The 24,590-nt window shown below is 37.8% G+C and overlaps 1 protein-coding gene and 1 pseudogene across 2 annotated transcripts in view; one reads left to right on the top strand and one right to left on the bottom strand.

Moving 5' to 3' along the window:
* Positions 1–24,590, top strand: part of GRM7 (glutamate metabotropic receptor 7) — a 1,070,009-nt gene that overhangs the window by 619,566 nt on the left and 425,853 nt on the right. The gene's annotated exons all lie outside the window — the stretch shown is intronic.
* Positions 13,773–14,665, bottom strand: LOC126064357 (dynactin subunit 2-like; annotated as a pseudogene).

Below are 24,590 nucleotides of genomic sequence, written 5' to 3' on the forward strand. Positions count from 1 at the left end.
ACAGCCCTTTGCACCTTGACTCCCTCTCCATGACTTACATGTACACATGATGCTGGGAACTGCCATTTTTTCAGTGAAGCATTTATTGTGAAGCAATAAGTCAGTATGGTAAAGATAACAGAGGGCAAATGACATTATTTCAAGTGACATCGTTAATCCTCAGTACTAGCCCTAGACTTCCAGATTTTGGAATATTTATCGTGAAAGAAAATTACATCCCTATCTGTTTAAGTTCCTGCTAGTCATTAGTTCTATCACTTTTAGGTAAATGCATTCCTCTCTGACGTGAGTTTCAGTAGATATAACTAGCTGCAACGTAAGCATCTTGTGCATTGCTGTCAATTCTATTCCAACTCATAGTGACTCCATAGGACAGAGTAGAACTGCTCCCATACAGTTTCCAAGGCTGTAAGTCTTTACAGAGCAGACTGTCACACCCTTCTCCCATGGAGCATCTGGTGAGTTTGAACCGCCAGCCTTTTGGTTAGCAACTGAGTGCTTAACCACTGTGCCATCAGGGCTCCTTTAATCCCCTAGCAGGGCAAGTTTATCACTTCTACGGTGCCTAGAACTGAGTTTTGCATATGGTAGAAATACCAGGAATTTTTTGATGGAATGAATGTGTGTGATGTCTGTTTTAATGTTTCAATATATCTACCTTCTGTTATATCGGGCCTGTTAGTCTCTTTGCAGGTGTTCTTCCTTCTGAACATAAATTAAAGTTCCATGAGAGTTAGCCTTGATAAAGAACCTAAAATAAAACCATATCCCAGGATCCCTTATATTTACAGCCTGATCTGTGTTAAGGGTGTTAGTATTGTGACGTTAGTATTAATCATAACCTGCTTTCTACCACAAAAGACATCATCAAAGTGTTCAAACCAAGGCCACAAGGTCACCAGGGGGATGTTCTGATGACAAATTCTCTCCTAGACTTTGTTACTGTGCTACCACTTCTATTCGGAAAGAGACAGGCTCCCCAGTTGCTCGTTCTAAGAGGAACAGCTAGACAGGAAACTGCTCCATCCATCATTCAACAAGCAGGGTCCCTTCAATCATGCCTCACTGGAAGTGACTTTACCCTGCCACCCACTTACATTTGGGATTTTGGAGTAGCTGCTTGACCTCATTATCGGCAAGACGGCATCCCTAGTAATGGAGAAACTGCAGCTTAATTTACCCTGCCTGGGTGTGTGCAGCCACCTACTCTGCTCCTTGTACTGCTCTGAGCAGTTGAGACTCAGGATTTCCAGAAGAAAGCTAGCTGAATGGATTAAAACACACATTCTGAGAGAGTGGTGTGTATACCATCAGTGAGGTGACTTTAGGTGTGCATAATTAAACATTAAAACATTCTAATATTTATATATTTTTATATGTCCCATAGGGTTTCCAAGGAGGGGCTGGTGGATTTGAACCGCCAACCTTTTGTTTAGCAGCTGATGTCTTAACCACTGCAATACCAAGTTTCCATTTTTATATGTATTTAAAAAAAATAATCTAGCGTACCACAACCACATCCATGATTTCATGGGTATTCGATAGTGATGTATGTGGGTGTATGTGTCCATATGTTTCTCTTTAACATATGTTTGTTTATATATCTGTGAGCATAATGTGTATATGTACGAATGTGTACACATACACATATATACATATATGTATACTTTTCCCTTTAAATGCTCATTTAATAAAAAGTGTTTCATTTTACAGAAAGATGTTAATTTTTCAATGGTACAGATAGTACCTGGATTTAGCAAAATTTCATAAGGTGGTACTTAAATAACTAGAGTTTGGGAAACACTGGGTAGTATCATTTATTATAAGAATGCTATTGGCAGGAAGAAATGTAATTATAATCATACAGCGAGAAGATATTCCATTCAACAGGACTGGGCAGGATGCAAAAGATGTGTGAAGCTTGTCTGTTCCAACAGTGAACTCATTGTCTAATTTAGAGGGCTAATATTTATGGAAGGCAGCCCTAGTGGCACAATGGTTAAGTGTTTGGCTGCTAATCGAAAGGTTGGAGGTTTGAACCCACCCAGAGGCTCCATAGGAGAAAAATCTGTAAATCTGCTTCTGTAGAGATTACACTATGGGGCAGTCCTACTGTGTCATTTGGGGTTGCTGTGAATTGGAATAGACTTGACAGTACCCAACAGCAATATTTATTACTTACTATGTGTTTTACATGCATTCAATTCTCATAGTAACCTTTTGGGTAGGACCTTATATTGTCGCCATCTCAACAATGAGGGAACTACAACTTAAAAGAAGTTTAATAACTTGCTCAAGTTCACATAGCAAATTAAAAGAAGAGCTAGGATTTGAACTCAGATTGTCCAAGTCCAGTACCAGTGCTCTGAACCATCAATCTACTGCCTCCATAATTGAGAAGACGAGGCTATACTCATTGAATATAAAGTTACAAGTATACAGCATATGGTCAGGAGGAATATTTAGGAGAGGTAGACAACACTAGCACCACACCAGGTTCTCCTAAATAAGAAATATGTGTGAATAGGGGATATAATGAAAAAGGCACTCCTTTATTATACCCCATTTCTTGAATTTGTAACCTCCAAATCAGTTTTCTACTACATTCTTTTCCTGCCTCCTTGAGAGGTATGGGAACCAATTATTTGCTATAAGGAATGTTCTAATCACCTAGGAACTCAGAGATGTTATTTTCCTGACTCTCTGTATGGGGGTTATGAAAACAAACCTTGCCTTTTATCCACTCCAGCTTCAATTGGCCATCCTTCCTCCCAAAACCATGGTAGACATCAACTGTGGACCATAACATTGTTTCTTGCTGGATCCAGATATGATGGGTTCTCAACACAGTTTTTACAATTGGCATGAGAGATGAAATTTACTCTACATTTACTCTGAGGGCAGAACATATCCTATTCAAATCTCTTCACCCTATACTAGTAATTCTCAACCTTTAGTCCACCTCAGAATTACCTGCAAAGTAAGACTGGGCCTCATTCCAGAGTTCCCGACTCAGTAGGTCTGGGATAAAACCAAAAACCAAACTTGGTACCGTTGAGTCAATTCCAGCTTTATAGCCACCCTATAGCACAGTGTAGAACTGCCCTATAGGATTTCCAAGGAGTGGCTGGTGGATTCTAACAGACCCCCTTTTGGTTAGCAGCCAAGCTCTTAACCACTAGGACCTAAGAATTTATATTTTTAACAAGTTCCCATGGTGATGCTGATGCTACAAGGCCAGGCACCACACTTTGGGAATAACTGCTGTTTAATGAATGCTATCATGGTTGAAATCATGGACTCTGAGCCTGATTGCTGGCTTAAATGGCAACTTTACCACTTATGAGGTGTGTGACTTTGGCCAAGTTATTTAACTTCTTGGTCTGCAATGACTCATCTATAAAACGTGGGTAATAGTAACTTCCCTCACTGGGTGATGGTGAAGATTAAGTGAATTCACATATGTTAAGTACTTGAAAGAAGACCCAAAGCTTAGTAGACACACACACACACACACAGTTAGCTAATATGTATTCATTGTGATTATTTATTCAGTTCAGAGAGCTGTACGTGGTATGTACTCAAATGTTCCGTTTATTGAAGTTGAACAACCAGACCTACAATAAACAACTGGCATGTGGTCCCTTTAAGCAGCAGAGGACATTAAGATGTAAGAGGTTATAGCAGCTTAAGGTCTTTTAGAAAGCCTTTTTTAGTTGAAATATTTATTCACATACTATGGTACCAATAGTCTGAGTTTTGGGTTTGTCAAATCGATGTGCATTCAAAGGCAGACGGGTGCAGTTATTGATGCTTGGAAATAAAGCAATCGCTTGTCATAGGGAAGAAAGACTGGACTGCTGAAACTTCTACAGCATTGTCTCTTTTTAAAGGTACAGCAAGAAGCTTCTCTTCAGAAATACTGGGAAAGCTTTGAAATAACTATGTTGTCACCAGACTGTGGCTTCAGTCTATGACTGGCAATTCTTGTGACAATGACTGAAATCTGTCATCTGAATTACTTTGTTCTTTTCATCATTCCTTCACATGTCTACAGTCACGCAGTTGCCATGATATTCTTTCTAAGTCCCTCAGCTAGAAATTACATATGGCAGGTGGGCATGAGAGACTCGTGGGTCTGGTGCCCAGATGCAGGGGCTATAGCAAAACATTTGAAGATTTTTCTGGACCTGAAATCAAAACACTGAAATCTGCAAAGGCCTCTTTTTTCTGACTTGTAAGCCTATTCATATAAAAAGATATACCTTTTGCTATATATTTCTGAAATTATATTTATTGAAAATAAGACAAATGCATAAAATAAGTGATAAAAATTCCAGAATGTGTGATTGTTGTAGAGAGAAGCTGCCCTACTATAGAAATGATACTTGGATTTCCTATTATAAATATCCTAATTTGAACTTGGTCTGTACTTATATGAGGTTGCCTATAAAATAATGGTAATGATTTCCATATGTAACTTGCAGAATCTGTCTTAATGATTATTTTGACTTTCTGAGACTAGCAGAAATTTTTTTGCAGCCTGTGTTAGGCACAGTGTCTAACACATAATGCGTACTTGAATAAATGTTAGTTCTTTGATTATACTGTGTAAAACTAGTCATTGTCAAGCATGAAGATCAACTCTGCTTTCTAATGCTCCCCATTTTTCATATTTGTAGCCATTGGTTGAAGCTGAGATCTGCAGGAGGCTGAGCTAATATGTCTTCACTTACAAAAAGTCTCAAAAAATAAATCAAGTTCGATTTGAAAGAGGACTTTTTAAACCTTCAAATATTGATGTATTCAATGCAATGTATAATTGCAACTATTAAGCAAAATTTAAAGGTGTTATGCTCGGCTGCTAACTTAAAGTTCAGCAGTTTGAACCTACCAGCCATTCCACAGAAGAAGGATGTGGCAGTCTACTTTTGTAAAGGTTTACAGCCTTAGAAACCCTATGGAGCAGTTCTGCTCTGTCCTATAGGGTCGTTATGAGTCAGAATCGACTCAACAGCAATGAGTTTGGGGTTTATGATAAGCAATGTCATTATAAAGAGGTTATTATAAACTGTGACTCAAACCATATGTTTTGACCAAAAATAGCAAAAGCTAAAAAATAATAGTTGACTGATAGCTGATTAATTGTTGACATTATGTAGCCATTTATGTTTCTAGCAGACATGTGGCAAAAGACTCATTATATTTTATTTTAACTAGATGATGGTGACTATAGGTGAGGTAAATACTGCTTATCATATGTTTTTATCATCCATGGTCTGTGTCTGGGTGATTTCAATACTGTGGAAACACTTATCTCAGATTTTAGCAACATATTTGTCTGCAAGTAGTCTGTACCATGTCAACACTGATGTGCTGTGGCATGACCTGTAGCAGCTCTCATAACCCATCTCCATTTTCTGAATGTTGGGTTTTGTGAATTTCAAGGACCACAGAAGGTCTTCATGTTTTCAATCTTTGTAGAAAGTAAATGATATGAGGCTCTTCTTCTTTCGAGTTAAGCTTAGAACTGAAATAGCAAGGAAAATCAGATGCATTTCATTGGGAGTGCTTGGTTGATTTCTCCAGTGAATCATTTCCTTGTGAGAAAATCATATTCCATGGTGATGTTAACAGAACAATTACTCCCAGGATTGTCTAGATACAACTGCAGTGGTATGGGAGAAAAAGAGAGAAATGTGTTTTTCTTTATTTTTCTTCTGGAATAGAATAATTATAAGATTCATAATTTCCTTTGTCTCCCTATTGAACTATTATTAAATGAGCAATAAAAGCACCCACTGGTAAATGCATCATCACCAGTGAGCTCAAGGCCACACACTTCATTTCCTTTGAAAATAATCTTTCTTTATTCTTTGTCAATCCATCATTTAAGTTGCATCCATTTTATCTACTCTGATGCTTTCTAGTAAGATAAGAATTCGAGGCAAGCTCTGGCACCGAGGAAGACCATAAGTATAGAACATGAAGTCTTGAAACTCTAAGACAACCCTTAAAAACTACTTTGGGATTTTTGACTTGTGGTCAGATTGTATAGATCTTGTGCTGTACCTAAACTCTCTAAAAGAAACTAGGCAGATCAGATTGTAAGGTGGATGGCTTATGGAGAGAAAACACAGTATTAAAAATAAATAGAACTTCCACCAGGGAAAAATGCCTTTGAGGAAATTTTAGTGTTTTAAGCTTCCCCCAAGTTTTCAATCAATCCAGGTCACTTAGTAAAATCAATAAAATATCATCGCAGATCCAAAGAAGACTTCAAGTATGTTTATAGAGAAGGATGGCTCTGAAATTTAAATGGAGTGCTGTTACTATAGTGCTGTCACAACATGTTTAAAAATATTTCAAGGCTACTCCTTACGATACTTCCGAGTTTAAGACAACATGCCGAGGCCTCTGTTGTACCTCCCGTTTTCTTGTGTAAATGGAGTATTTGAAGCCTATACTAACAGCTTAATCCAACAGTCCAACAGTATCCAGTTTCTGAATGCTTCTTGGGTTACCTGAAACATTTGCAGATACGTTGACAAGATTTTCTTGGGAGTGAGTCATTTTAACTTGAAAAATATTCTCTCTAGTCTTCTAATTAAATGTGGAGAAAATGTTGCTACCATAGGGCCCATCCAGTTTGGTAGGCACTGAGTTTGTTCTTTCAAGTAAGCATGGAAACCATGGCATATTTTTTGCCGTAGTTGTTTAGACATCTGCACTATCCAAACAATCTATTTTGTTCAAAGATTTCCCCAAATCTACCTTTGACAAAATGTGAACCAAATATAAAGAAAACAAAACCCATATTTCATTGTCTTATATCATTCTTCCGATTATCAGCATTTCTTTTTCCTACCCCACTATTTTCAGGGAGCCCTAGGTTTGTGTGATGGCTAAGGTTGTATGTCAGCTTGGCTGGGCCGTGATTCTGAGTGATTTGGCAGTTATGACGTTAGTTTGGTAGCCATGTAATAATGTAATCATCTCCATGATGAGATCTGATATTATGTGATCACCTCCATGATGAGATTTGTTATGAGCAGCCAATCAGTTGACAGAGAGTTTCCTTGGGAGTGTGGCCTGTATCCCATGTAGGTGGACTCTCTGGCAAAGCTCATTGGCTTTTACTTGCTGTGCATTCCGCAGCTGGCTCCTGTTCATCTCACCTCTGGTTCTTGGGACTTGAGCTAGTAGTTTACCTTCTGATCTTGTGATTCATCAGCCTGTGCAGTCTGTGAGCCAGAGGTCTGCTGTCTGACCTGCCGACCTTGGGTTCACCAGCCCGTACAGCTACCTGAGTCGGGAGAAGCCTCCAGCCTGACCCACGGACTTGGGACTTTTCAGCCTCTACAACTGTGTGAGCCATTTCCCTGATATAAATCTCTCTCTTTTTTCTTTTATATATATATTTACACACTTCACTGATTTTGCTTCTCTTGAAAACAGTCATCTTAATTTGAGTTCTATTTATTCCATATCCAACATATCTAACTGCTTACAAAGTTCTCAAAGTACTTTTTTTTTGACATTGTCCTTTGGATGTATTCTCTCCTCTCCACCTTCCACCTCAATTCTGGCCATATAGCAAATAATTATTGTAGATTTACAACAAAGCATTGTGTTGAGTGCTTCCAATGCATATTTGAATGTAACCATTGTAATAACCTACCAGACTATTATTATTTTACAGAAGAGGAAACTGAGTCTCTGATTGATCAAGTGATTGTCCCAAGGTCACCATGCTGGTAAAATCTGTGTGGTCCTGGGTGATGGCAATAGGCTCCTAAGTGGCCTGCTGGGCTTCAGGTTCTTAGTCCTCTAATCTAACCTTCAGGCAATCATTCTTTTTTAAGCAGCCAGTTCATACCTTGCTTGGGAACTTTTCTTTTGTTACTTCCTTTTGTGTTGAAGTTTCTACTCAGTCTGGTGTTGGAGGCCCTGTATCAATGGACTGCATTTTATATCTTGAGACTTAGATGCCATTATTTGTTGAAGAAAATCCTTTTCTCCAACTAGGTTAGTCTTACTGATGTGTTCCAACCCCACCAGAGCCTGCATTTCTACTCTTACCTCTAGTTCACTCCTTTTTCTTCCTTCCACTGTTTTCTTGCTCATATGTGTCTTGTCTTCTATATTTCCCTCAAGTTCCAGTCGAATGCTCTTATCATCGCCAGTCACTCCTTACTTTTAAGTTCTCTCTATTAGTTAGGGTAATAATGACTGCTTTAGCACATGGACCCCAAACTGTATAAAGCCTTAAATATAATAGAACCATACAATCAACAAGCATCTCTTATTCACACAGTGAATCAAGGAACCAGACTCCTACTATCACATGGCTCCTCCATCCTCTAAGCCAGTGGTTCTCAAAGAATCACTCCGAGACCAGCAACCTCAGCACCATCTGTGAGCTTACTGGAGATGCACATTCTTAGGCACCAGAATCAGAAATGCGGGCTGGGGCCCAGCAATCTGTGTTTTGACAAGCCATCCAGGTGATTCTGATGCACACTGAAGTTGGAGAACCACGGCTCTATGGCCTCATAGTCATCTATGTCCACCCAGTGGAAATTAAAAGAGAATGTGAGCGTGCAATACATGCTTCTTAAAAGTTCTATCCCAGAAGGGATGACCATCACTCCCATCCCTATGTCCTTAACCAAAAAAAAAACAAACCCACTGCCGTCGAGTCGATTTCGTCTCATAGCAACCCTATAGCGACCCTATGTCCTTGGTGAGTGCAAATTACAAGGCCACCTAAATGCAAGGGGGGTGTGAATGAGGGGTGTGAATGGAAGTTCCTCTAATCCTTATCTCAATACTATATAGACAGATGAATGTGAGCGTGGTCCTTTTAAGAAAGTGCTTTCCATCACAGATTTTCCTAAAGTATGCTTTAACATCCAGTCTGACAGGTTTTTAAAGTCTATTTCAGTGCTTCTGTCAGCTTAGGTCCTTACAATGAACATTGTTATTCCTTTTTCCTCTTTGTTGTAGTTTGATTTTCTTCATCATTTTGCTTGGCTACAGCTTGACATAAATTTTCTTCTCTTTATTCATTAAGAAACTGGCCATGGCAAACTTTCAGTTTCAGGTTGTTGTAACATGTCAGCTTACTTCAATTAGCATAAAGTGGCCTGGCTGATGGACTTGTCATGCAGAACCCAGGACCTAAAGGCTGTCTGTTCCTCAAGCACAGTATGAACATTTCTAATTTGGATTTCATCTTCTCCGCATGTATTCTGCACAGATATTCATTGGCATTCAAGTCTTGAGGGTATTCATGGATAGGAAAGAATATTTTTAACTCAAGACAAGTAGATACAGTATAACTTCCTTGTGTTCCCTAGTCCTGTGCAGCTAAATAAATCAAGTTCATTACTATGACTGGGCCAGGCCCTTGGGGAACATTAGATAGTATGGAGCATGGCAAAATAATTATAGAACTAGGTATGTTATTTATCCCCAAATATAAAGCAACCTTCCATATTCTCAATAACAAGATACAAAAGGAGATTATTTTTGGCATATTGAATATGTAACTGTGAAAGATATAGACAAATAGTCAAATATCTATTTATAAACTTGAATCTATTAATTTGGTTATGTGTAACTGTGTAAGTCATATATAGAATTAGATATCAGTTTAAAAGATTTCCTCTTCTACTCTTCCTGAAGTAACTGTGTTCAAATGCTTCATAAACATCTTTAACCCCAATTCCTTGGTCATCAATAGGGTCAATTTTTGAGTCACTACTAGTTTTCTAGAGCATATTACCTTGACTTCCACATATATTGTTGGAAACACAGGCCTTATTCAGTCTGTGTATGAGGTCATCATTGAAATCATTGATCTTCGTGCCTCTACGCATTCACAAGACATAAGGGCAATGTTGTGTTTGTCTTTTAGTTGTATTAAATATGTATAACATAAAATTCACCATTTTCCTATTTTTAAGTATAAAATTCGGTGGCATTCAGTACGTTTTCACTCTGTTGTGCAACCATCATCACTATCTATTTCCAAAACGTTTTCACTGCCCCAACAGAAGCTCTGTACCCATTAAGCAATCCTCTTCCTAACCATTAATAACCACTAATCTATTTGTGTCTATATGCATTGCCTATTTCAAATACATCCTATAAGTGGGACCCTATAAAATTTGAAGGGCAATGCTGTGTTTTAAGTTTTACTTCATTCTTTAAGTGTTCACAATGCTACTTCACAACGTAACCATGTGCTGTATCGCTTCCTAAAATGACTTATAGAAGGTTTTTAATAAGGTTTCTAATACTGGTAAGTTTTAGGTCATATCATCAAAAGTAATTCCTAACTACATACATTTCTTTGACTCTTTTTTTTTTCTTTTTCTTTTAATGGATCTTGATAACATCCCAAACTAGTGTTGACAGAGGTTGTTTCAGGTTTGAGTCAGCCCCAGTGGTGTTCTGTCATTCAAAACAAAGTAAATAAGAGAATGTCCAGGGATATGGCAGATTTTATATGGATTCTATTATAAGAAAACTCACTCTGTAATTAGGCATAAAGTAAAGGCAATTTAGAATCAAATGGTAAAGTTTGAGGGGTAATCTCTGAGATGTGTACAACATCAGAAGAGAATGGAAAGAAAAATTTAATGCTAAATATATTCTCATTATTGACTATATTCTCAAATACAGTCTCATTATATGACTTCATTCATTCCTATGTGAACCCTGAAACATGGGTATTTGTCTTCCTGTTTGTCATGAGGATGCGGAATCTCTGAAACTTAAGTGATATATTCTTTGCTAGTAAAGAATAAAGTCAGGACTCAAACCTGAGTTTGTCTGACTCTAAACCCCACAATATTTTCTTTATCTCTTCTCCTCATGGAAAAACCAGTAAAACCAGATACTGTTGAGTAAATTCCTACTCATGGTGGCTGCCTGTGTTTCACAGTAGACCTAGGCACTGTAGGATTTTCCATGGCTGTGATCTTTCCTGAGTAGATTGCCAGGCCTTTCTTTTGAGGTGCCTCTGGGTGGATTCTTCACCAAGCAGTTAAACTTTTGTGCCACCAAGGACTCTACCCTCTCATGGAAAGGAGATCGTGATGCAAAACTGCTCCTTGCTTCCATCAAAGGCAGGTGAGCATATCTGTTCAGGGTGTGTGTTTACATTCTAGGCATATACAAAATGGCTTATCGTGATATCTCTCCAATTATCCCTGGTGGTTTCTCCAATTGCCACTGGCTATCAGATTAGATAAGAAGCCCTAGTGGCGCAATGGTTAAAGTGCTTGGCTGCTAACTGACAGGTCAGGGGTTCAAACCTACCAGCCACTCTGCAGGAAAAAGATGTGGCACTCTGCTTCCTTAAAGATTTACAGCCTTGGAAACCCTCTGGGGCCATTCTGCTGTGTCCTATCAGGTCTCTATGAGTTGGAATTGACTCGAGGGCAGTGGGTTTAGTTTTTGGTTTATCAGAGTAGATAGAAAATTTTCATCTTGCATCTCAAAAAACACAAAACATAGCAGGTATTGTATACTGCTCTCTCCTCATCTTCAGGCTCCTATTCCCCAACATTCACATAGCTACCTTGTTCTTATGGGCAGAAAACTGACTTATCAGCTCATCCATCCACCTCCATCATCATAAAAATTAAAGTCCTCATATTCTTGCAACCCCATCAAAGCTGTGACTCACACTGTCCAAACAGGAAAAGAACCTCTTAATTATGAAAAGTTTTCCAAGCTTCTCCTATCTACCCAACCCATATGACTTTCATTTCTTCTTGAGCCATCTCTTTTTTCTTCATTAGGCACATCTGAAGTCTCAGACTGGCAGTCCTCACAGATATGATTTATTTCCCCAGGTGTTACAAAAATATTGAGACAGTATTCAAATGCCAGGATATTTCTCATAAAATCTAAATATCTGGCATCTTTTCCATGTGCCTGGAAATTATCATCCACATGGCTCACATCTATGCTTAGCTTCTGGACTGGTCTAAAATAAGACAAAGTCAGCAAGTACAGAAGTGCCTGTGTAGCTACTCACTCTCCTTTGAGATACTCGAAAGTTCTACTTCATGGAGATTGAAATCAAAGAATTAAAAGGATTAAGAAAAGGTTGAAAATCAGCAGAAAACAGAATCATTGTTCTGTATATCTTTGAGCTTCTTGACCAAGAAGAAGAACCTTTCTAGTTATCAGCCTAGCAAAAACAGTAGGAAAAAAATCAGTAGTCTGGTATAATAATGATACCATTCAAGTAGAAGCAATATTAAAAATACATTCATTAAATGGGATTTATATGTGTCTTTGTAAATAGACTTTTTAACCCTGAGGAACTAAACACCGTAAATATTCAGTGATTTGGTGTCTCTAAAATGTCTTTATTTGGGTAATATAATTGTATAGGTATTGAACAAACCTCAGAAGGTTAAACAACCAAAAAGGGACAGGAGAAGTGTTAGTGAAAGAGTTGGGACCTGAGGAGTTGAAGTTTTTAAGCATAAAACAGAGCTAATTGAGTATATCCGTCTTAGTTTCCTACTGCTGCTAGACCACGAATACCACAAGTGGGTGCCTTTAAAGAACAGAACTTTATTTTCTCACAGTTCTGGAGGCTAAAAGTCTAAATCAGGTCCTTGGCCAGGTTAATTCCTTCCTTGTCAGTAGCCCCAGACATTCCTTGGTTCTCGGTGATCCTCACACGGCATCTGTCTTCCCCAGTTCATGTGGACATTTCTCTGTGTCTATGCTGCCCTTTATATAACTCAGAAGTGACTAAGTTTAGGCACTGTACACTGATATGAGCTCAACCAATTGATTACATTAGATCGCATTATGGACAGTGATTATATCATATGATTAGATTAAATCCACAAATTATAGGGGCTAGGATTCCGACACGCATTTCGGAGGGACACAATTCAATCAGTAAGAATATCCCCAGACATCTAAGGAAGGAATCAGAATAAAACTTTCAATAATTAAAACAATATTAATAATCAGAATGTCTTGCTATGCTGCCTGTCTTTTTTGGCTGGTAACAGATCTGAAAAGCTTTCTGAAGTAGGAAACACCAGCTTTGGCCAGGGCACCCCTCTACCATACTCACAGCTTACCGCAGCCTGTCTTTATGACCTTTTCACATTCAAGCTGACTGATAATACCATGTTTCATAGCTTTTGTTTGTTTTTATTTTTTCACTTAATAAGGAAATACTTCTCTATGTCATGTTTTTATCAAAATTGGGAAATTAAAAAATGCCAAGAAGATTGTAGGTATCAAGAAGCGTAGTTATTTGTGGCTAAGGAAAAATATCCCCGCAACTCCAATAAGCCAATACTCAGACTATCTCACTCATTTCAGTCCCCTGCCTTGCCCGTATAAGCATGTGGACTTATGTCCTAGAATATATTGTTGTTGGTTGCCATCAAACCAGCTCTGACTCATGGCAACACCACGTGGACCTGATGCGTGCAGAGTAGAGCCGTACTCCATAAGGTTTTCAAGACTGACCTTTTAGAAGCAAATCACCAGGCCTTACTTCTGAGGCATGTCTGGGTGGGTTTGAATCTCCAACCTTTTGGTTAGTAATCCAACAATTAATGATTCATGCCATCCAGGGACTCCTACCAGGCATATAGATTGACTAAATGTCTTGCTAAATCCTTCCCTTCCTCTTTTTCCTCCTTTGCTTTAGTCTTCCTCTAGCCCATTCTAAGATTACACCTCACAAACAGCTCTCCTCGGGGGACTATAGCAATTTAGGGATGCTTGGCAATCTCATTCATCTTTCCCAGGACACTCTGTAGCAGAGCCTTCACTTGGTCCAAGACTGCAAGATCCAGGGTGCTCGCCTTTGCTTGCACAGCTCTACAGCCTCCTTAAGATAGGTTCCCTATAGGTCTGCAGAAAGGGGACTCCTAACATTGTGATCTTAGCATACAGTTGCCCCCAGCTTTGTCAGGCATTCATCAAGTTCTGCAACTTTGGCAGCTCGAGAGAACTCATCCTGCTCATGCTGGGAATGTACCGGTAAGTGTCAGAGCTGCTTTCTGGAAGGGCCCCACTGGTGGTCTTTCCACTTGAACCAGTACCTTTGCTGTTCTTCATTGCTTCTAGCTGCAGCGGCAGGCGCTTAGCCAGAGCCCTGTCTGTTCAGTGAGGTTGATCGCAGCATCTGGTCCCAGCAGCTTTTTCAGGTGGGAAACAATCAGTTGCTACTTCGGAGCTGCCAGCTGTTTAGCCAGCACAACAGGGGTCAATTTCTCCTCAGTGGCTGACTCCTTCACTGTTGTCTTGGTTTTCCCAACTTTAGTTGTCAGCTCTCAGCCCTCATGCAGTAGTCACCAGTACTTTTGCTGGTTGTCTCCTTTACTCCCAGGCCTTCACCAGTCTTCTCATATTCTTTAGATTCATATCCTGTCCCCTTGGTTTTTCCAATACAATCTAAGAAATCAAGTCCCTCTATCCCCACTTTCTTGTCCTTGAACTTGTCATAGGCAACGTTGAGATTGACAATGATGTGTTCCACACTTCTGCTCCTCCGCTCCTCCACATCAAACTCCATGTGATCTCCCTAAGGTAGGTCGATGGTTTCATAAGCTTCTGGCTAGTTCCTGGCAATGCCAGGAGAGTTGTATTTAGAGTCTGCCATGGCAGTGGCGAGGCAGGGTTGGGAGACCAGGGCCTCACTGGAGCTGGGGCCAGTGTGCAGGTTGGAAGAGGCTAAGTCCAGATCCCATAGTACTTGGATCTAAAATCAAAGCCCATGGAAGCAGCAGTCAAGAAATCAAATGACATATTGCATTGGGAAAATCTGCTGCAAAAGACCTCTTTAAAGTGTTAAAAAAGCAAAGATGTCATTTTGAGGGCTAAGGTGTGCCTGACCCAAGACGTGGGATTTTCAGTGGCCTCATAGGCATGTGAAAGCTGGACAATGAATAAGGAAGACTGAGGAAAAATTGATGCCTTTGAATTACGGTGTTGGCAAAGAATATTGAATATACCATGAGCTACCAGAAGAAGGAACAAATCTGTCTTGGAAGGAGCACAGCCAGAATGCTCCTTAGAAGCAAGAATGGTAAGACTCTGTCTCAAGTACTTTGGACATGTTATCAGGAAGGACCAGTCCCTGGAGAAGGACATCATGCTTGGTAAAGTAGAGGGTCAGTGAAAAAGAGGAAGACCCTCGATGAGATGGATTGACACAGCGGCTATAACATAGCAATGATTGTGAGGATGGTACAAGACTAGGTAGTTTTTCATTACGCTCTGCGTAGGGTCACTATGAGTTGGAACCGACTCGATGGCACCCAACTGCAACAACAATTTTGGGATGCTATTTGGAAAGATGAGGGAAAAGAAAAAGATCAGTAAAGACCCCCAGGGGTAAAAAAGAGAAACCATTAAAATGGGGGGGATTATTATTCTGATGGAGTCCAAGTGAGTCAAGAGGGGGTAGACTTTAGGTTATTACCAAAAATCTGGTTAATTAGGTCTAGTGAGCATGAATGCATAGATTAAATCCCAGTAGGTCATTACCCACAGGCACTTGATTAATAACAAGGACTCTTAAAGGTTAAAGGAATCTCGATGATCATGCGAGCCAGTTCCCTAAATATGTTTCACAGAACACTAGCACTGAAATGCTCTGTATTGAGAGGATTCCATAGTCCAATAGATTTGGAAACTGTGGCCTGAAAGATTCATAATATATATTGACATTATAAAGGCTCTGAGAAGTCCTGCAATAAAGAAACCAATGTAACATTAACCCAATGCTTCAAAAATTTATTTTACCATAGGACTCTTGTTTGCAAATAATTTTTAACTTCCTGTGGAATTAATGTTTCATGCAATGCCCTTGTGATATGCTTCTCTGTTGAATGCAGATTATTTTTATAGGTAACTGACCCTTTTTAGCATTCATTTTTATTTATGTGCCTTCCTCTTATTTTATTGTGCAAGTGCTTTATAAACTTGAACTTAGAGAATTTCTTTAGGTCTATCTATTTTGTTTTAACATGACTTTGCCTTTACCGTTTTACTCTGCGTGTGTATGTGTGTGAGCATGTGTGTATGCCTTACAGTTTTATTCTCAAGTTTTCCTTTTTATTAGATTCTCTACAAAAAATAACTGAACCACATTCCCTTTGAATGTCTTTATCCAGGGAACATCCTTTTTCCGTTCTCTGACTTTCTTTTTATAGCCTAATTTCTTTAAGTTGTCTTCGTAGCCTCGCAGTTGAGTGTACCACCTGGCACATAATAGATGTGAATAAAATGTTTGTGGAACTGAATTGAGCAGAATATAAACTTTATGAAACAAAGCCACTTGCTCCCATGACTCTTGATATTTTCCCATTATTGATCATTTTTCTTCTTTGATCAGAATTCAGTCTCAAACAGAGATTCTCCTTTACATTATTACTCCTGATCACTGAAAATGGGTTAGGGATCAAGACAGTAAGAAATTTATCAATTACTGAGGTTTTTAACAGATGTAAATTACCAGCAGAAGTCTGGCTGTTGAAAGGGAATTGTTTTATCATGATTAATATTCTACTGTGGTGTTGGGAAAAATTCATTATATCACTGATATCCTGATCATGTAATGTTTACAAGCGTGAGAGTGCCTTTGCATTGTGTGTGAGAGAGAGGGAGAATGGATTAATGAATGTATATATTCTTGGACCAAACTAGATAAACACGGAATATTTGTGTTCAGACTCAAGCCATTTTTATCAATGAGCATAGTGATATCACCAAATATTCAGAAAATAAAGTCTGAAATCTACATTTAAAATCTTTCATTTTTTAGGTTATTTGAGACAGGCAATTAAAGCTAGTAAAAAGTCAGTATATATATAAATATGTACATATATATTTATATATATTCTAGGTAAATAAGATATGACAGTGTGCCTTTTAAACTACACTTCAATGCATCAAGTAAAAAAAATATTTTAAATTATCATAAAGATTATAATGATACGAGTTGTTTCAAATGTTCCATAAAGCAGATTTTTTTATCATAAAAAAAAACATACATACTAAATATTTCCCTAATATCAATCCCCACTAATATCTTCATTATTCAGTTCCTTTGTTTAGCTCAATGTCAGGAACTTCAGCTCATCCATGGGCAGTAATATTCTAGCAAAACAAATGGGGTTTGCTAAATCATTTTGCTGTACAAATGAGTTACGCTACAACTTATTCTAGGCTGTTTTGCCAATTTTTGAAGGTTCCTGGTGGAACAAGATGTCATGTGATATCCGATCACTTGCATGGCCAGAAGTATGTGAGCTGACGATGAGTAAATAACCACTAACATGTTAAGAATTAAATTTAAGCATATGGTACTGGGTTGAACTAGATCACTTGTTCTCATAGAATTTTTGGTTTGTTGTTTGTTTGTTTTTAATTTCCTTTTCCTGTATAAGCCTCTGTTTTTAAAGATCAGGCTTTCCTCGCATTCACACTTTAAGACGGTCATACGCTGGGCATGTTTTCCAAGGGTTTCTGTAACTTTCTGCCTAACCTATGGCTCTTGTTATGGTGCCAAACTGAAATTTAATCCCGAAAAATCCCTTTCGATGATTTCAATGACCAGTCAGAATTTCCAATTGCCCTGTTATAACCAGTGTTACTTGTTATATATTTATGTGTTTGCTTACTTATTCTTTTGTTATATGTTTGTTCTGGTCCAAGTAGAGATTTGGCATTCTAAATAGCCAACTCATACTTAGAAAGAATAATTGTATGAATTTTTTTAGGATATATTTTGAAAATTTTTTTGAAAGTTGCTTTCAGAGTTTCATCAGTAGCCAGCTACCTGTACCCTGTACCTTTATTCTAAATTTAAAACATCAGTCAAGTAAAATTGGTAATCCTAGCTGATTTCCTCTTGCCCCTACTATTTAGATATTTCTCATGCATGGTTTTGCTGCTATTCTTTATTCTTGACATCACTATTTGGTCTTCTGTTTTTTTAAAATGGTTTTAAGACTCACCTCTTTAGTTATTTGTACTTTAAACCATCCCTTGTAGGCTACCTTGTCCTGTTTCCAGAAGTTGAGAAATCACTCCATTACTACTTCATCATTGAGAGCTTTTTGGTTACAAGTAACAGAAATCAACACATGCTAATTTATTGGAAAGTACATGGTTCATAGAACTGGTGGGGTGGGGGGTAGAAATTAAGGCAGCTCCCAAGGTCTAGGAACTAATGAATATCTTCTTCTGGCTGCTGATAGATACATGACCCCAGAGGTTTCTCAAAAACTTACATTGAAGAAAGGAAAAAAGAAAAAGGGATTTGGATAGATATTACTTATATAGAGTCCTATAGGTCTAAAATTTATGCAGGTTTGGGAACCATAGAATTGGAGCACCTCTGGGGCAATTTCTGCTAATCGTAAAGGCTAAGGAAGCTGTAATCAATGTTGACTTGTCAAGGACTTACCACACCGATGTTCAACAATTACATGATTCAAATATCAAATCTTAGCGTTGACCATGTATTGTAACACTTTGGACCATCAGGCTAACCTGGGAGATGAAAGTATAAAACTAGAAATGGAGAATTACAACATGGTATTATATTTGAAATACCTTTTTTAAGATAGTCATTTTTTTCCTGGGTTTTTTTTGGGGGGGCGGGGGGTAACAGTATGATGAATATGCACGGAGACATGGATGAGTGGAAGTTGAAATTGTGTATTATCAGTCCAGTAGGAGGTGAGGAACAAAGTAATGATAATTATCTTGAACAATTTTTTAAACACAGCTTAAAAATAATTATTCTTTGGTCATCGTCTCAGTAGAATTTGGAAAGTAATATCAATATAAGATGTAAAATTTTAAAAGAAACATTGGTAAGTTTTTTTTTTTTTTTTCTCCACAGTCAATTATTTTAAAATCAATATAATCCCTATGTGGACTGCCTCTCACGTGTTAGCCTATGCAAGTAGACCATCTGGTCTACTTGATACCAGTCTGTTTAATCTGTGTGTTCCTAAGAAAGGTATGTTAAAGTATCCCACTACGATTGTGTATTTTTTAAAATTTCCCCTTGTAATTCTATGAAGTTTTTCCAGAGAGATACATAGAGATAAAACAGAGCAGAGAGAGAGATAATGGAGAGAGAGAGAAATGATAGAGAGAGATACCTTGTTTTACGATAATATCAGGTTTAGAAGTGTTTTCCTGGTGAATTTTGCCTTTGGTAATATTTTAGAGACTTCTTTATTTTGTTAATCATTTTCGCCTTAAATTCTGCTTTGTCTCATTTGTAGGCTCTCTTTCAGGTTTTGTTTGATGCATTGCTCTTATTTCTTGACTGTCCATATTTTTGTGTGTTATTAAGTTTAAAGTGGATCTATATAATAAAATCTATCTGTATGTCTAAAAATTTATCTGGGAATCTCTGTACTTTTAATGGGGAATTTAATTGTATTTTATTTATGGTGATTACTAACATATTTGAATTTATTTTTACCGCTTTCGTGTTTTCTGTATTCTAATATTTTATTTGCCTTTTTACCCCTTTTGACAATTGGATTGAACAAAGATTTTTGTTTTTCGTTGTTGACAATCCTTTTAATTTCTTTTTTCTTCCCTGTATTAGGAAACTATGTAACTTTTTTCTACTTTTTTCTGGTAATTCTGAAATTACAGCATCCATATTTTAAACAAAAAAGTTAAAAACTCTTTGGTGTTTGTTTTCTCTTTTCGAACAATAGAGGGATTCTTTGAAGGTTATAACTCTCCTCACCCAGTTACATAGCCTATGGTTTTTGTCTAATTTTCTCAAAGCCAATGCTTATATATCCCTTAATATTGCCCTTACATTGTGACTAGTGTTGCATATGGAGCCCCTGGTGGTGCAAAGGGTTAACACAGTTCGCTGCAACATGAAAGGTTGGATTAGAGTCTTTATATCTTCCGAGTACGGGGCATCTGTAATTAACTAACATTTAGTAATAAATTTGGGAAATGGAATCTTCATATGCATTTCTGATATTAACTCTGATTGGAAATTGTTTGAACTTGCTCTTTTTATTTTCCTGTAAGTACATACAAGTTAATAACCTGAAATCTTTCTGTGATGTTGAAGGCTCTTGCAGTGTCTCAGATATGTCATTTGGAATGTCACTTCTCACTGTACATAAAGGAAGAGAATAATGAAAAAGCTATGTGTGGGGGGCTTCATGGATTCTGAATCACAATGACTAGAATTTTGTATAGTACATGTCAACATCTAACTCACTTATCATTTGAGTCTTCCTTCTAAGAATAATATATTAGCAAAAATTGTGAGTAATTGAGATTCCTATTTAATCAAAAACATTTTAATAGGAAATGGCCAGATAAATTATAACATGTGGTTATGTTATAATTTTTAATGAGTGATTTTAATTAACCTTGAAAATTTGTTACTCTTACTATTTTACTATGAATCTCCCTAAGAATTCTTGTAGGAATCTAATAAAATTAAGTTCCAAGTGGCTTACAGGGGCATATCTGCAATTGTGCTACTTAAGGTTTTCTTGGGTTGGTTCATCCATTTTTAAATCATATGAATCTATTTTTGCTCCAAGAGTGTTGACGTTTTTCTTCCATATGCTTTCTGGATAAGAATCCTAAAATCTTGTTGAAGAATGGTCAAGAATTTCATGTGCTGTTCTTTGTCCCCTCCATGACACTATTTTTTTTTTTTAACCTGTTCATTCTGCATGTATGGGATTGTTGTTATATTTTCAATGACATTTGCTGCCTTATAGTCCATCTTGAAAATGAATCTTGGTATCACTAAGTTCCCTTTTGTGGGATATTTTAGCTTTTAATGATGGCAATTTTCTAAAACCTGAATGAACACAACAAGAATCAATGTCTTTAATGTTCCCACTCTATTGATAAAATACATTAGGAATTCTTGATAAGATACTAGAAGGAATTCTTCTAGTTTCATATGAATATTATTTATCCTCGATCTGTTTTCCCCTTTTGTGTTTACCTTAGACTAAGCATAGATCTGCTGAACCTCTGCAAGAGAACAGGCAGGTGAAGGGGGAGCTCTGCATAATAATAATATCAAATTTAAAAAAAATAAAACCCTTTGAGTATTTTCTCAAGAACCCCAAGTACATTTTAACAGTGTAGTGTGGAACTGCAGCTCTAAGAGAAAAAAAAGTAGTACTCAGGGTTGAAAAATTCTGCAAGGGGACTAAATAGACAAATCCGTCTATGATCTTTCTGTCACCCATGGAGATGGGGCCCTATGGACAGCTGATCCATGCATTCATCTGAAACTCCACATTCCATAATCTTGTGTTTACATAATTATTCCCCAAATGTAACTATTAAGGGAAAAGGATAATAAATTCTCAAAAAACAGAGATAAATTAAAAAATGAATAAAGTAAGAATCCTGTGAAGGCTTCAGGGAATCCAAGAAGCCATGAATCTGGTGGTATTGTGGTGTGCCGTTGACTCAATTCTGACTCATAACAACCCTATTGAACAAAGTAGAATTTTCCCATAGAGTTTCCTAGGCTGTAATCTTTTTGAGAACAAATTGCCAGGTCTTTTCTCCCATCTGGAAACCCTGGTGGTGTAGTGGTTAAGTGCTATGGCTGCTAACCAAAGGGTGGGCAGTTCAAATCCTCCAGGCGCTCCTTGGAAACTCTATGTGGCAGTTCTACTCTGTCCTATAGGGTCGCTATGAGTCAGAATCAACTCAACGGCACTGGGTTTGGGTTTTTTGTGGGGTTTTTTGTTTGTTTTTCTCCCATAGAGTGGCTATGTGGTTTCAAACCCCTAATCTTTCCTTTAGCAAGCAAGTGCTTAACCATTGTGCCACCAGGGATCCTTAAGTAATGTCTAATTAGAGAAAATAAAACAAGTATAAGAGATAGACATAAAGACCATCATGCCTTAAGAAAATATTTCACCCGTGTGGACCTCTTATCCTCACTGGAGATTAATTTATAGAAACTAAGACAGCATTTCTGGAAATTTTGTTCCTGGGGGTATAATGAACAGACTTTGATGTTCGAAATGAAATTTATGCCAGTAATTAGAAAAATTGAGTTGATTTGCAAAGCCGGGGTGATACAGAATTTTCTTGCCTTACTACCTCACAAAATGAGCCAAAATTTTTCTTTAAACACAATTTAAATATAAAGCTTTTTTTTTTTTTTTTATAAGTTTTTAGAAATTGTGATTTGGCAAAATTGTGATTTGGCAACCAGTAAAACAGAACCGACAAAATAATTTTCTTGGTAGTTAACGGATAATTCACTTTATACAATTCTCTTTATTGTCAGTCTAAAAATGCAACTCATGTCTTTCGTTTGCTTTAGCATTTAAGGTAGAAAATGGAGGTTATCTATTTCATTCTTTGTTTTATGTTATTCCTCAAGGAGTCCAAGAAGCTGCTCCTCACCAGTTTCATTTTCTGTCTTATACTCCAGTCGAATCCCTGTTGGAAGAGTTGGCTTCAGGAATGGCTCCAGTCTTGGGCTAACAGAGGGTCCAGGAACCATGACCACCAGGGGTCCCTCTAGTCTCAGTCAGACTATTAAGTCTGGTATTTTTGCGAGAATTTGAGGTATGCATCCCACTGTTCTCCTGCTCCCTCGGGGATTCTCAGTTGTGTTCCCTGTCAGGGCAGTCATTGGTGGTAGCTGGGCACCATCTAGTTTTCTAGTCTCAGATTGATGTAGTCTTTGGTTTATGTGGCCCTTTATGTCTTTTGGGCTCATATTTACCTTGTGTTTTCTGTGTTCTTCATTCTCCTTTGCTACAAGTGGGTTGAGACCAACAGGTGTATCTTAGATGGTTACTTGCTAGAGTTTAAGAACCCAGACACCACTCACCAAAGTGGGATGCAGAATGTTTTCTTAATACATTTTGTTATGCCAATTGACCTAGATGTCCCTTGAAACCATGGTCCCCAGACCTGTGTCCCTGCTACTCTGGCCTTTGAAGCGTTCGGTCGTATTCAGGAAGCTGCTTTTGGTTTAGTCCAGTTGTACTGACCTCTCCTGCATTGTGTGTTGTCTTTCCCTTCACCTAAAATAGGTCTTGTCTACTAGCTAATTAGTGAATACCCCTCTCCCTTCCTGCCTCCCCACCCTTGTGACCACCACCAAAGAATATTTTCTTCTGGTTTAAACTTTTTCTTGAGTTCTTATAATAGTGGTCTCATACAATTTTTGTCCTTCTGCAACTAATTTCACTCAGCATAATGCCTTCCAGATTCCTCCATGTTATGATATGTTTCATGGATTCATCATTGTTCTTAATTGTTGTGTAGTATTCCATTGTGTGAATATACCACGATTTATTTATCCGTTCATCTGTTGATGGGCACCTTGGTTGCTTCCATCTTTTTGCTATTATAAACAGGGCTCCAGTGAACATGGGTGCGCATATATCTGTTCGTGTGAAGGCTCTTATTTCTCTAGGGTATATTCCAAGGAGTGGGATTGCTGTATGGTATGGTAGTTCTATTTCTAACTTTTTAAGGAAGCGACGAATTGATTTCCAAGGTGGTTGTACCATTTTACATTCCTACCAACAACGTATAAGTGTTCCAGTCTCCCCACAACCTCTCCAACATTTATTATTTTGTGTTTTTTGGTGGATTAATGCAGTCTTTTTTTCTGTTGAGGTGAGATAGTGTCTCATTGTAGTTTCGATTTGCATTTCTCTAATGGCTAATGATTGTGGGCATTGCCTCAAGTATCTGTTAGCCTCCTGAATGCCTTCTTTGGTGAAGTGCTTCTTCATATCCTTTGCCCATTTTTAATTGGATTATTTATCTTTTTCTTGTTGAGGTTTTGCAGTATCCTATAGATTTTAGTGGAAACCCTGGCATAGTGGTTAAGAGCTACAGCTGCTAACCAAAAGGTTGGCAGTTCCAGTTCACTAAGCACTCCTTGGAAACTCTATGGGGCAGTTCTAATCTGTACTATAGGGTCGCTATGAGTGGGAATCAACTTGATGGTAACAGTTTTTTTTTTTTTTTTTTTAGATTTTAGAGATGGGACGCTGATCAGATTTGTAGTAGCCAAAAACTTTTCCCCAGTCTGTAGGTAATGTTTTTACTCTCTTGGCAAAGTCTTTGGATGAGCATAAGTGTTTAATTTTTAGGAGCTCCCAGTTATCTAGTTTCTCTTCTGGTGTTTGTGCATTGTTAGTAATGTTTTGTGTTCTATTTATGCCATGTATTAGGGCTTCTACCATTGTCCCTATTTTTTTCTTCCATGATCTTTATTGTTTTAGATTTTATATTTAGGCCTTTGATCCATTTTGAGTTAGTTTTTGTGCATTGCGTGAGGTATGGCTCTTGTTTCATTTTTTTAGATGGATATCCAGTTATGCCAGCACCATTTGTTAAAGAGACTGCTTATCCCCCACTTAATACACTTTGGGCCTTTGTCAAATATCAGCTACTCATGTGTGTGTGGATTTATGTTTGGATTCTCAATTCTGTTCCATTGGTCTATATATCTGTTGTTGTACCAGTACCAGGCTGTTTTGACTACTGTGGTGGTACGATATGTTCTA

Source organism: Elephas maximus, chromosome 20 (genome assembly GCF_024166365.1).
Source record: "Elephas maximus indicus isolate mEleMax1 chromosome 20, mEleMax1 primary haplotype, whole genome shotgun sequence".
Taxonomy (NCBI): domain Eukaryota; kingdom Metazoa; phylum Chordata; class Mammalia; order Proboscidea; family Elephantidae; genus Elephas; species Elephas maximus.